At 41.4% G+C, this 10,435-nt stretch overlaps 1 long non-coding RNA gene across 1 annotated transcript; it reads left to right on the forward strand.

Moving 5' to 3' along the window:
• Nucleotides 1-2,363: 2,363 nt before the first annotated feature.
• On the forward strand, nucleotides 2,364-6,494 carry LOC102406357. Its single transcript, XR_006543517.2, has 2 exons — nucleotides 2,364-3,871; nucleotides 4,651-6,494. It is a non-coding gene; the product is annotated as an uncharacterized LOC102406357 (long non-coding RNA).
• Nucleotides 6,495-10,435: the final 3,941 nt, after the last annotated feature.

A 10,435-nucleotide genomic window follows, 5' to 3' on the forward strand; every position in this document is an offset into this window, starting at 1 on the left:
GACAGGTTGGATCTCCTTACTGTCCAAGGGACTCTCAAGAGTCTTCTCCAGCACCACAGTTCAAAAGCATCAGTTCTTCCGTGCTCAGCCTTGTTTTTTGTCCAGCTCTCACATCTGTACATGACTACTGGAAAAGCTATAGCTTTGACTATACGGACTTTTGTCGGCAAAGTAGTGACTCTGCTTTTTAATGTTCTGTCTAGGTTTTTCATAGCTTTTATTCCAAGGAGCAATCATTTTGATTTCATGGCTGCAGTGATTTTGGAGCCCAAGAAAATAAAGTCTGTCACTGTTTCCATTTTTTCCCCATCTATTTGCCATGAAGTGATGGGACCAGATGCCATGATCTTAGTTTTTTTAAATGTTGGGTTTTAAGCCAGGTTTTTCACTCTCCTCTTTCACCTTCATTAAGAGGCTTTTTAGTTCCTCTTCGCTTTCTGCCAATAGGGTGATGTCATCTGCATATCTGAGGTTACTGATATCTTGGTTCCGGCAATCTTGACTCCAGCTTGTGAATCATCCAGCCTGGCATCTCACATGATGTACTCTGCATATAAGTTAAATAAGCAGGGTGCCAGTATACGCCTTTCCCGATTCTGAACCCATCTGTTGTTCCATTCTGATGGAACTCTTTTATGAGGTTCTGATTCTGGACTGTTGCTTCTTGTCCTGCATACAGGTTTCTCAGGAGACAGGTAAGGTGCTCTGGTATTCCTATTTCTTCAAGAATTTTTCACAGTTTGTTGTGATCCATACAGTCAAAGACTTTAGTGCAGTCAATGGAGCAGATGTTTTTCAGGAATTCTCTTCTTTTTCTATGATCCAATAGTGGAAAGTGGAAAGTGAAAGTCACTCAGCCGTGTCTGACCCTCTGTGACCCCATGGACTAAACAGTCCATGGAACTCTCCAGGCCAGAATACTGGACTGGGTAGCCTTTCTCTTTTCCAGAGGATCTTCCCAACCCAGGGGTCAAACCCAGGTGTCCCACATTGAAAGTGGATTCTTTACCAGCTGAGCCACAAGGGAAGCCCATGGATGTTGGCAATTTGATCTCTGGTTCTTCTGCCCTTTCTAAATCCAGCTTGTACAACTGGAAGTTCTCAATTTGTGTAATGTTGAAGCCTAGCTTGAAGAATTTTGAGCATTACCTTGCTACCATGTGAGATGAGTGTGACTGTGCGGTAGTTGGAGCATTCTTTGGCATTGCCTTTCTTTGGGATTGGCAACTGACCTTTTCCAGTCTGGTGACCAATGCTGAGTTTTCCAAATTTGCTGGCATATTGAGTGCAGCACTTCAATAGCATCATCTTTCAGGATTTTAAATAGCTTAGCTGAAATTCCATCAACTCCACTAGTTTTGTTGGTAGTAATGCTTCCTAAGGCCCACTTGACTTCACACTCCAGGATGTCTGGCTCTAGGTGAGTGATCACACCATCATGGTTATCTAGATCATTAAGATCTTTTTTTTGTATAGTTCTTCTGTGTATTCTTGCCACCTCGTCTTAATATCTTCTGCTTCTGTTAGTTCCTTGCCATTTCTGTCTTTTACTGTGCTCAGCTTTGCATGAAATGTTCCCTTGGTATCTCCAATTTTCTTCAAGAGATCTCAGGTCTTTCCCATTCTATTCTTTTCCTCTCTCTGCATTGTTCACTTAAGAAGGCTTTCTTGTCTCTTCTTGCTATTCTCTGGAACTCTGCATTCAGAAAGAACTGCATTCAGTTCTTTCTCCTTTGCCTTTTGCTTCTCTTCTTTTCTCAGCTATTTGTAAAGCCTCCTCAGACAACCACTTTGCTTTCTCGAATTTCTTTTTCTTGGGGATGGTTTTAGTCACCTTCTGTACAATGTTATGAACCTCCATCCATAGTCCTTCAGGCTTTCTGTCTACCAGATCTAATCCTTTGAATCATTTCATCATCTCTACTGTATAATTATAAGGGACTTGATTTAGGTCATACCTGGTCTTTCCTACTTTGTTCAGTTTAAGCCTGAGTTTTGCAATAAGGAGCTCATGATGTGAGCCACAGTCATATCCAGGTCTTATTTTTTTGCTGCCTGTATAGAGCTTCTCCATCTTTGGCTGCAAAGAATATAATCAATCTGATTTGGGTTTTGACCATCTGGTGATGTCCATGTGTAGAGTCATCTCTGTGTTATTGGAGGAGGGTGGGAGGGTGTTTGCTATGACCAGGGTGTTCTCTTGGCAAAACTCTGTTAGCCTTTGTCCTGCTTCATTTTGTACTCCAAGGCCAAACTTGCCTGTTACTCCAAGTATCTCTTGACTTCCTACTTTTGCATTCCAATCCCCTATGATGAAAAGGACATCTTTTTTTTGATGTTAGTTCTAGAAGGTCTTGTAGGTCTTCATAGAGCCATTCAACTTCAGCTTCTCCAGCATTAGCGGTTGGAGCATAGACTTGGATTGCTGTGATGTTGAATGGTTTGCCTTGGAAATGAACCGAGATCACGCTGTCGTTTTTGAGACTGTTCCTGTGTTTCATGCACATGTATCAATGTTTGTTTTCTTGATGAGTCGCTGCCTTTATCATGATACACTGTCTGTCTTTGTCCCTTGTTGACTCTTTTTGGCTGAAGTCTGTTTTGTCTGCTGTGACTATAGGTGCTGCTGCAGCGCCTATGTTTTGGCTGCCCTGTGCTCGGCGTCATCTTCCATCCGTCCACTGTGAGCCTGGGTTTGCCCTGAGAGCTGAGATCAGTCTCCTGGAGGCAGCATATATCTAGCCAGCCACTGTGTGTCTTTTGATTGGTAAATTAAGTCTAGCCTTCCCTTATGGCTCAGATGGTAAAGAATCTGCCTGCAATGCAGGATACCCAGGTTCAGTCCCTGAGGGGAGATCCCCTGGAGAAGGGAATGGCACCCCACTCCAGTATTCTTGCCTGGAGAATCCCGTGGGCAGAGGAGCCTAGCAGGATACAGTCCATAGGATCTCAAAGAGTCAGACACGACTGAGCAACTAACTGCATTTAGGGTGACTACTCATAAATGAGGATTTAGTATTCCCATTTAATCTTTTGTTTTCCAGTTGGTTTGGTGGCTTTCTATATTATTTTTCTCGGTTTCCTCTTTTGTATAGTTTTTGTTTGTGCTCTAGTTTTATGTGGTTTTCTTTGGTTAACACGAGGTTTGTATAAAATATACCATGGATAAAATAGTCCTTTTAAAAGAAATATCCATTTATTTATTTTGCTGAATCAGGGCCTAGCTGCAGGCTCAGTAGCTGTGGTGCATGGGCTTAGTTGTCCCACTGCATGTAGGACCTTAGTTCCCCAGCCAGGGATTGAACCCACGCCCCCTGCATTGGAAGGCACAGTCTTCAACACTGGTCCACCAAGGAAGTCCCCAAATAGTCCTTTCTATGGCTAATGGTATCTTATCTTCATTTGCCTATACAGGTTCATCCTTTTTCTCTTCCCATTTTACATTTTTGTTTTCTCATATTATTCCTTTTTATGTTGTGTTTGTTACCAAATTGAAATAACTGTATTTTTTATACTTTTTTGCCTTTAATGTTTATGCTATAAAAATTAGGTGTTTAAAAACCTATTCTAATGCAAAGTTGCAGTTTTCTGATTCTATTTATCATCTTTCTCAAAGGTTTATGTATTTTGATTGTTTTGTTTCTGGTAGTAGAGCTTTCAACATATCTTATAAGGAAGGTGAGTGTTGATGAATTCCTTCAGCTTATGTTTATCTGGGAAAGTCTTTATATCTGAATGACAACGTCACTGGATATAGTGTTTGTGGGTGATACTTTTTATCTTTCAGTATTTTGAGAATGTCCTTCCACTCGCTTCTGGCCTGCAGGGTTTCTGCTGAGAAATCTGCTGATGACCTAATGGGGGTTCCTTTGTAAGTTACCATCCTTTTCCTCCTGTTGCCTTTAAATTTCTTTTTTTTGTCCTTGACTTTTGACAATATTAATATAATGTGTCTTGGAACAGATTTTTTTGCATTGAGATAATTAGTTATTCTCTTAAATTTATGGACCTATATATCAGTTCCTTCCCCAGGTTTGGGAAGTTCTCAGCTACAATTTCTTTATATAAATTATTTGTCCTCTTCTCTCTTCTCATTTGGGATACCCATTATTGTAATGTTGCACTTCCTGAAAGCTGTCATAGAATTTCATAATTTTTTTTTTTTTTAGATCTTAATTCTCTTTCCTCTTCTCTCTATATCACTTGTAGTATTCTATTTTCAAATTCAGTAATTCTATCTTCCATATGATCTGCTCTATTTCTAAAGCTTTCTAATGCAATTTTCATCTTGCTTATTGAGTTCTTTTGGTCCAGTATTTCTGTTTGGTTCTTTTTTAGATTTCCATTCTCTTAGGTAAAGTTTTTCTTCTATTAATAAGTTTTATTCCTGAGCTTGTTGAACTGCCTTTCTGAGTTTCCATATAGCTTACCAAGTTTCTTCATAACAGCTATTCTGAATTCCCTATCCATTACATTGCAATATCCCATGACTTTAAGTTTAGTTTCTGGAAAATTGTCGTTTTCCTTTTGTTACACAGTATTACTGCGATTTTTCATGGTGCTTGATGCATTGTTCCTCTGCTGCTGCATTTGACGTTACAAACACCTTTTCTACTTTAGGTAAAGCTTTTGTTTTTCCTTGATTCTCAGATACAACAGGTTAGAAGCCAGAGGCCTCTCGTTTGTTTCCAGAAGGTGGCACTCTAGCACACCAGGGCTGATCTAGCTCCTGCTGCTGTGCATGCAAGTCTGGTATACCTCTCTCATCTTCAGTCCCCACAGTACAGCTCCATCTCTCAAGGTGACCAATCAGCCATTTGATGGCAAATAGTTACACTGGATGATTTTCTCTCTTTAATTTACTCAGTGTCAGTGATGTGTTTTTCATTTATAAGTTCTGTTTCCTGGAGTAAGGCGTACTGTCTAAGAAGTTAAGCCTTAGAAGTAAGAGCAAAACTGGAACAGATCAGTGTCTTGGCCAGGCCACTGAGGTCTCAGAGAGTATCTGATTTAATGTAATTTAGTGTAATAGGTTCCACTTGGCATTGCCTCAGACCAAGGGGCCTACTTTATGGCAAATGAGTTGTTGCAATGTATATGTGACTGTGGAATCCACTGGACTTACCATTCACCACTGCACGCAGAAGATGCTGCCTTTAAAGAATGTGAGAATGTCTCTTAAACATGCAGCTAAGGCATCAGGCTGGGAGTGGGGAGCTGCCCTCCTAGATGAGACATGTGTTTTGAGCTGAAGGCCATTGTAAGGTGCTGTTCCTTAGCAGTGAGCTAGAACGCATAGGTCTGAGAGCCAAGAGGAGGAAGTGGGCACACCCACTCTCACCACGCCTCCTGGTTTCCAGTTCGGGAAAATGAGGCATCCTGTCCGTAAAACTTTCCCCTGTGTTGGGCCAGAGATCCTTGTTGCCTGAAAGAAGAAAGGAAACTGGTTGCCAGACTGAGGCCAGGTCGGAGCACCAGGATCAGATCGTTGAAGGAGTTCAGGAGGATGGGAAGGAGCAGGAGTCGGGAAAGGGCGGCCCGGAAGAGGAGGCCGCACATACGCCTGGACGACCAGGAGCCGGGAGGCTGATCTCTGCAGAGGGAGGCATCGAATCAGAAAGGCACCTTCACCGCAGAAGGCCACACCCCCAGGGCCACACCCCCAGGCGGTAAACTGGAAAACGCAATACTCAGTACTGGCCACGACTACAGCAAGGGTAGGAGTATTTGCCTGGGCTCTGAGGGGAAGGAGAAAACGAATAGAAAACGTTCCTGCTCTCAGAATTCCAAAGCACAGCAGCTCACGGTGGGTCTGGGGCCAGAAGCCGCTGTGCTCAGGGAGGAGAAAAGTCAAAATTTAGTCTAAAGACATCTCAGTGTGACAGGTGCCCGTCAGAAACAAGCTCTGAAGGACAAAGCATTGTCAAATCCTGGCCTTTTACAAGTTTCACAAATAAATTTCTAAGGCACTTGAGCTTAAAATCAAAAACCACAAAACGCACAAGAGGATAAACCACGTTGAACCGTGTCAGCAACAAAAAGCAAAATTAGAGCTTAAAAAACAATAGGCATAGGAGTAACATGCGTGCTGATATGACACGCTGCAAAATGCTTCACCAAGCCTTGGCGTGTGCCCACACCCTATTGCAACCGTGATAAACCATCATTTCACCAATTTGTTCTCTATTACCAAACTTGACGGCATCATCTGTTTTCTGCTGGGACCCTGTTCGAATAAATTGATTAGTTCCTGGACCCTTTACCCATCTTTGTTAATATGTGGATGACACTTCATTTTTATTATATCTTTCCAGTTCTGTATCAGTGGTGTAACGAATCTAGTTCTTATTGCTGGTGTCTACTGGTGTTTGCTTTTGCGGAACTCTCTTATCAGTTCTATTAATTCGTATGTTGATTCTGTGGGTTTTCACTGGGTAAATGGATGATCATACAATATTTGAATAGTAAAAATTTATCTTTTTTCCTTTCATGTTTATACTTCCTCTTTTCTCCTTTCAGTATTGGCCAGAACTATACTGGGGATTGTGGACTTTATTTTGAAGGGATTTTTTTTTCCCCAAAGTTTTTCCACTAAGTGTAATTATTGCTGTATGTTTTGGGTTCAACCTTGACTAAGGTAAAGAAATTCTATTGTATTCAAAACTTACTGTTAAAAAAAACACACAACTAATAAATAGATACTGACCTTTATGAAATAAATTGAGCTTACAAACATTTTTAAATTTAGCTCTCCATTAAGAAAATGAAAAAGAAAATCACAGACTGAGGGAGCATATATGTATAAAAAGGACCTGAATACTCAAAAGTCAAGAATATAAAGAAAACAACTCAAATTTAAAACATGGGAAAAAGACTTGACGTAACTTTACACAGAAGGGTCTATGGATGGCAAATACACACGTGAAAAGATGCTAAATATCATTAGTCACCAGGGAATGCAGAGTATAACCACAAGCATGTGCCACTTCATACCCACGGTAGTGGGTAGAATTTAAAAAACTAACAACACCAAATGTTTTTTGAGGTTAAAGAACCACAAATCTCTGCTACTTTACTGGCTGAAGCAAAATGGTTTCCTGCTTTTAGAAAACTGATAGCTTTGGCAATTTCTTGTTAAGTTAAATAGACACCTACCACATCCATCAGGTATTCAACTCCTAGGAATTTATCCAGGAAGAATGAAAACACATGTCTGCACAAAGACTTGCACAAGAATGGTTATTGCAGCTCGGTATATCAGGATCAAAATATGAAAACAATGCCGATGTGTGTAAGAGGCAGTTGGATAAACACATTGTTTTGGAATGTAGTAATAAAAAGCAGTGAACTATTTATACATGAAACAGCATGGTTAAATCTTTTCTTTTTTGGAGTCTTATTATTATTTCCTTCTCTATTTTTTGAAACAACTTTCACAAGGCAGGAAACTAGTGCTTACTGGACGTTACTGGAATTTACCTATAAGACCAGCCGGGTGTGTTTGCTGTGTGTGTGTATGTTATGTCTCCCCATGCGACAGACTACCCCAGGACCTAGTGACTTCAAACCACACGCATGCGTTACTTCACAGCTTTGTGGCTCAGTTGCCCCTCACCCAGGTCGTCCAGGTAGTGACGGACTGCCTCGGGGCTTGGGGCTCTGCCGGGGGAGGACCTGCTTTGCATCTCGCCTGTGTGGGTCTCGGCAGGCCTGGGAAATCCACATCCCAGCCCAGCTGCATGCTGTTTACGAGCCACCTGTTCACACTGCCTCTTGGCAGGAGACTCAGTTCCCAGCTCCAGGCGTCTCCTTCAGGGAACCCCTGACAAGGCTCCTGGCTTCCCCAGAGCAGGACTGGGAAGGAAAGGAGGAGAGGGCAGGGTGGGGGTCGCCGTCTCCATGTGGGCAGTCGCCTAGCGACACCCAACTGCTCTGCCATATCTGATTCCTTAAAGACAGCCGCCGGGTCTCGTCTACGCTCAAGGGCCCCAATCCCAGTAGACAGGCCACTGGGAACCGCTTCAGAGGCTGCCCCCCAGTGTGTGTGTATGTGTGTGTGTGTGTGTGTGTGTGTGTGTGTGCGCACACACGTGCACACATGTGAACATGCGCCTTGAAAGGGACAGTTGGCTAATTCTATTTGAAAACCTTGGGTACATAATGGTCTATTTAATTTTTAAATTTCTCGTGCCAATTTTTACGTGTTTTACATTTCTAGGAATTTATCTGACTCAGGTGGTTTTTCAAATTCATTTGTATGTGTTCTTTCGTAATCACCTTTAAAAATTTTCAAGTGTCTGTGATTTATCTCCCCTTTTGTTACATGTTTTACATACTTGCGTCTTCTCCCTTGTCCCCTTCAGACACCTTTCTTATTAATCTTTTTCACAAACCAGATGCTGTTTCTGCTGGTATTTTTCCAAAGCTCATTAATTTCTGTCCTTATTTTTATTTTTTTCATGATGTTTCTTTGTACTTATTCCATTGCTGCTTTTCCAAACTCTTAAGTCAGATAATTAGCATGTAATTTTTAACCTTTTGAAATTTTCTACTAAACATATTGAAGGTTATAATTTCACCTAAAAGCACTTCTTTAGCGCGTCCACACATTTTAACATGTGTTTTCACTATCCTTTGATTATGAGCATCTATTCATTTTCTTTATTTTCTCTTAACCAAGATTTACTTAGTAATGGGTTACTAGCTTTCCACACATAGAGGATTTTTTAAAAACATAACTTTGCTATTAATTTCTAATTTTACTGAATAAATTATAATTTCTACTTGAATAAATCATGGGCGGCAAGTTCTCAGGGAGATGTTCATCTTTCTGAGTGGGTTCAGCCCTGCCAGGCTGGCCTGTGTTGGGGGCTCGCCCAGATCTCTGCTCACTGTGGGGCCAGAAGCATCACCCTCCCCCCGCCTCAGGCCAACGCCCCTGGGGCAGTGAGGCACAGGCAAAGCCGTTTGGTTTTCAGCACCCAAGTCTCCCCTTTCTTCTCTGCACATTCAGCTCTGTGTTGAAAGGACCATTTGCAACAGGCAGTACCGTCCAGTGAAGTATTTGAAGTTGAGGATTTCAGGTAACCTAACTTCTGCGATGCTTGTAACTGGAACAGATTCAAACAAGACAGAAGGAAAAGGTGTGTCGGGGATCTTGGCCTCCACAGCTGACTGCTGTGGGCCCTGGGGTCTCCTTCCCTCGGGCCTTTCCTCTGAGCCCATACAGCCCTGCGGGGTTGGGGGCGTGGAGCCCCAGCGCCCTGGTTCCCAGGCCCCTCTCTGTCACAAGTTACCTGTTCAGCCTTGAGAACAATCATTCACTTCTGTCAATCTGGTTTTCTCCTTTGGGAGATGAAAGTGCCAAAGAGACACCAAGATACAGCATTAATAAGCTTTATTTTTTTTCTCTAACTTCTTATTTAAGCTATCCCTTTTTTGGTCTCTGTCGTTTTTTTAATTTTTTTAAATTAGAAAAGTATGATAACACATTTATAAGGTTGTTAGAAAATACAAAACAAGGCTACATATAGTTCCACTATATATTACAATTATTTTTTAAGTAGATAAGTTAAAAATTTTTAGTTGGAGTTTCAATATCAAACTCTCAAAAATTAATAGAATGCATATACAGAGAAGTAGAAGAATATAGCAGACCAGAAAAGCACTATGAACCAATCCAACATAATTAAGATGTATACAATTTTCACACAACAGTAGGATACAGATTCTATTCATGTTCCCATAGACTGTAAACTAGGAGACACTGGAACATATCCAGGGACATGAAACAAGGTGCGAAAACTTCACAGTCTAGAGGTATTGAAATCAGAGAGAGTGCTCTCTTATCACTGTGGGATTATGCTGAAAATCAATATCAAAAGATAGTTGAAACTAACCCATATATTTTCATACACCATGTGACATTTACCAAGAGAGATCTTCAGTTTAGCCATCAAAGCCTCAATAAAGTTAGGCTGAAAAAAAATAGAGGGTGATCGCAGAGAAGAAAGCATTTAAATGAGAAATCAGTATCAGTGAGAAATTAATATTAAAGTACTTTAAACAAAATCCTATGTATTTGGAAATTAAATGTCTAGTTTTAAAATGGAAGAGGCTCCCTTCCCTAATACTTTCCAGCCTCGAAGAAAGGCCCAAGCTCATCCTGCTGACATCGTTATATTAATGATTGTTACTGGCGAAGGCAGGGCTCTCAACAGCAATGACATGTCTCTCCACTAAGTCCCCGAACTTCTTTGGGGGAATGGAGGTAGGGGTTAGGGGGAGCAACACCAAGAGCTCTCGGCACTCCTTGTAGCTCAAGTCTGGTCTCCGGGTTTAAACAACTAGCCCTTCTCTGCCACTTGGTCCATTTTACAGATGAGGAAACTGACTCGGAAGAGTGGAAGCTCACTAGCTGTGATCTATCTTCTGC

This window comes from Bubalus bubalis, chromosome 1, assembly GCF_019923935.1.
Source record: "Bubalus bubalis isolate 160015118507 breed Murrah chromosome 1, NDDB_SH_1, whole genome shotgun sequence".
Taxonomy (NCBI): domain Eukaryota; kingdom Metazoa; phylum Chordata; class Mammalia; order Artiodactyla; family Bovidae; genus Bubalus; species Bubalus bubalis.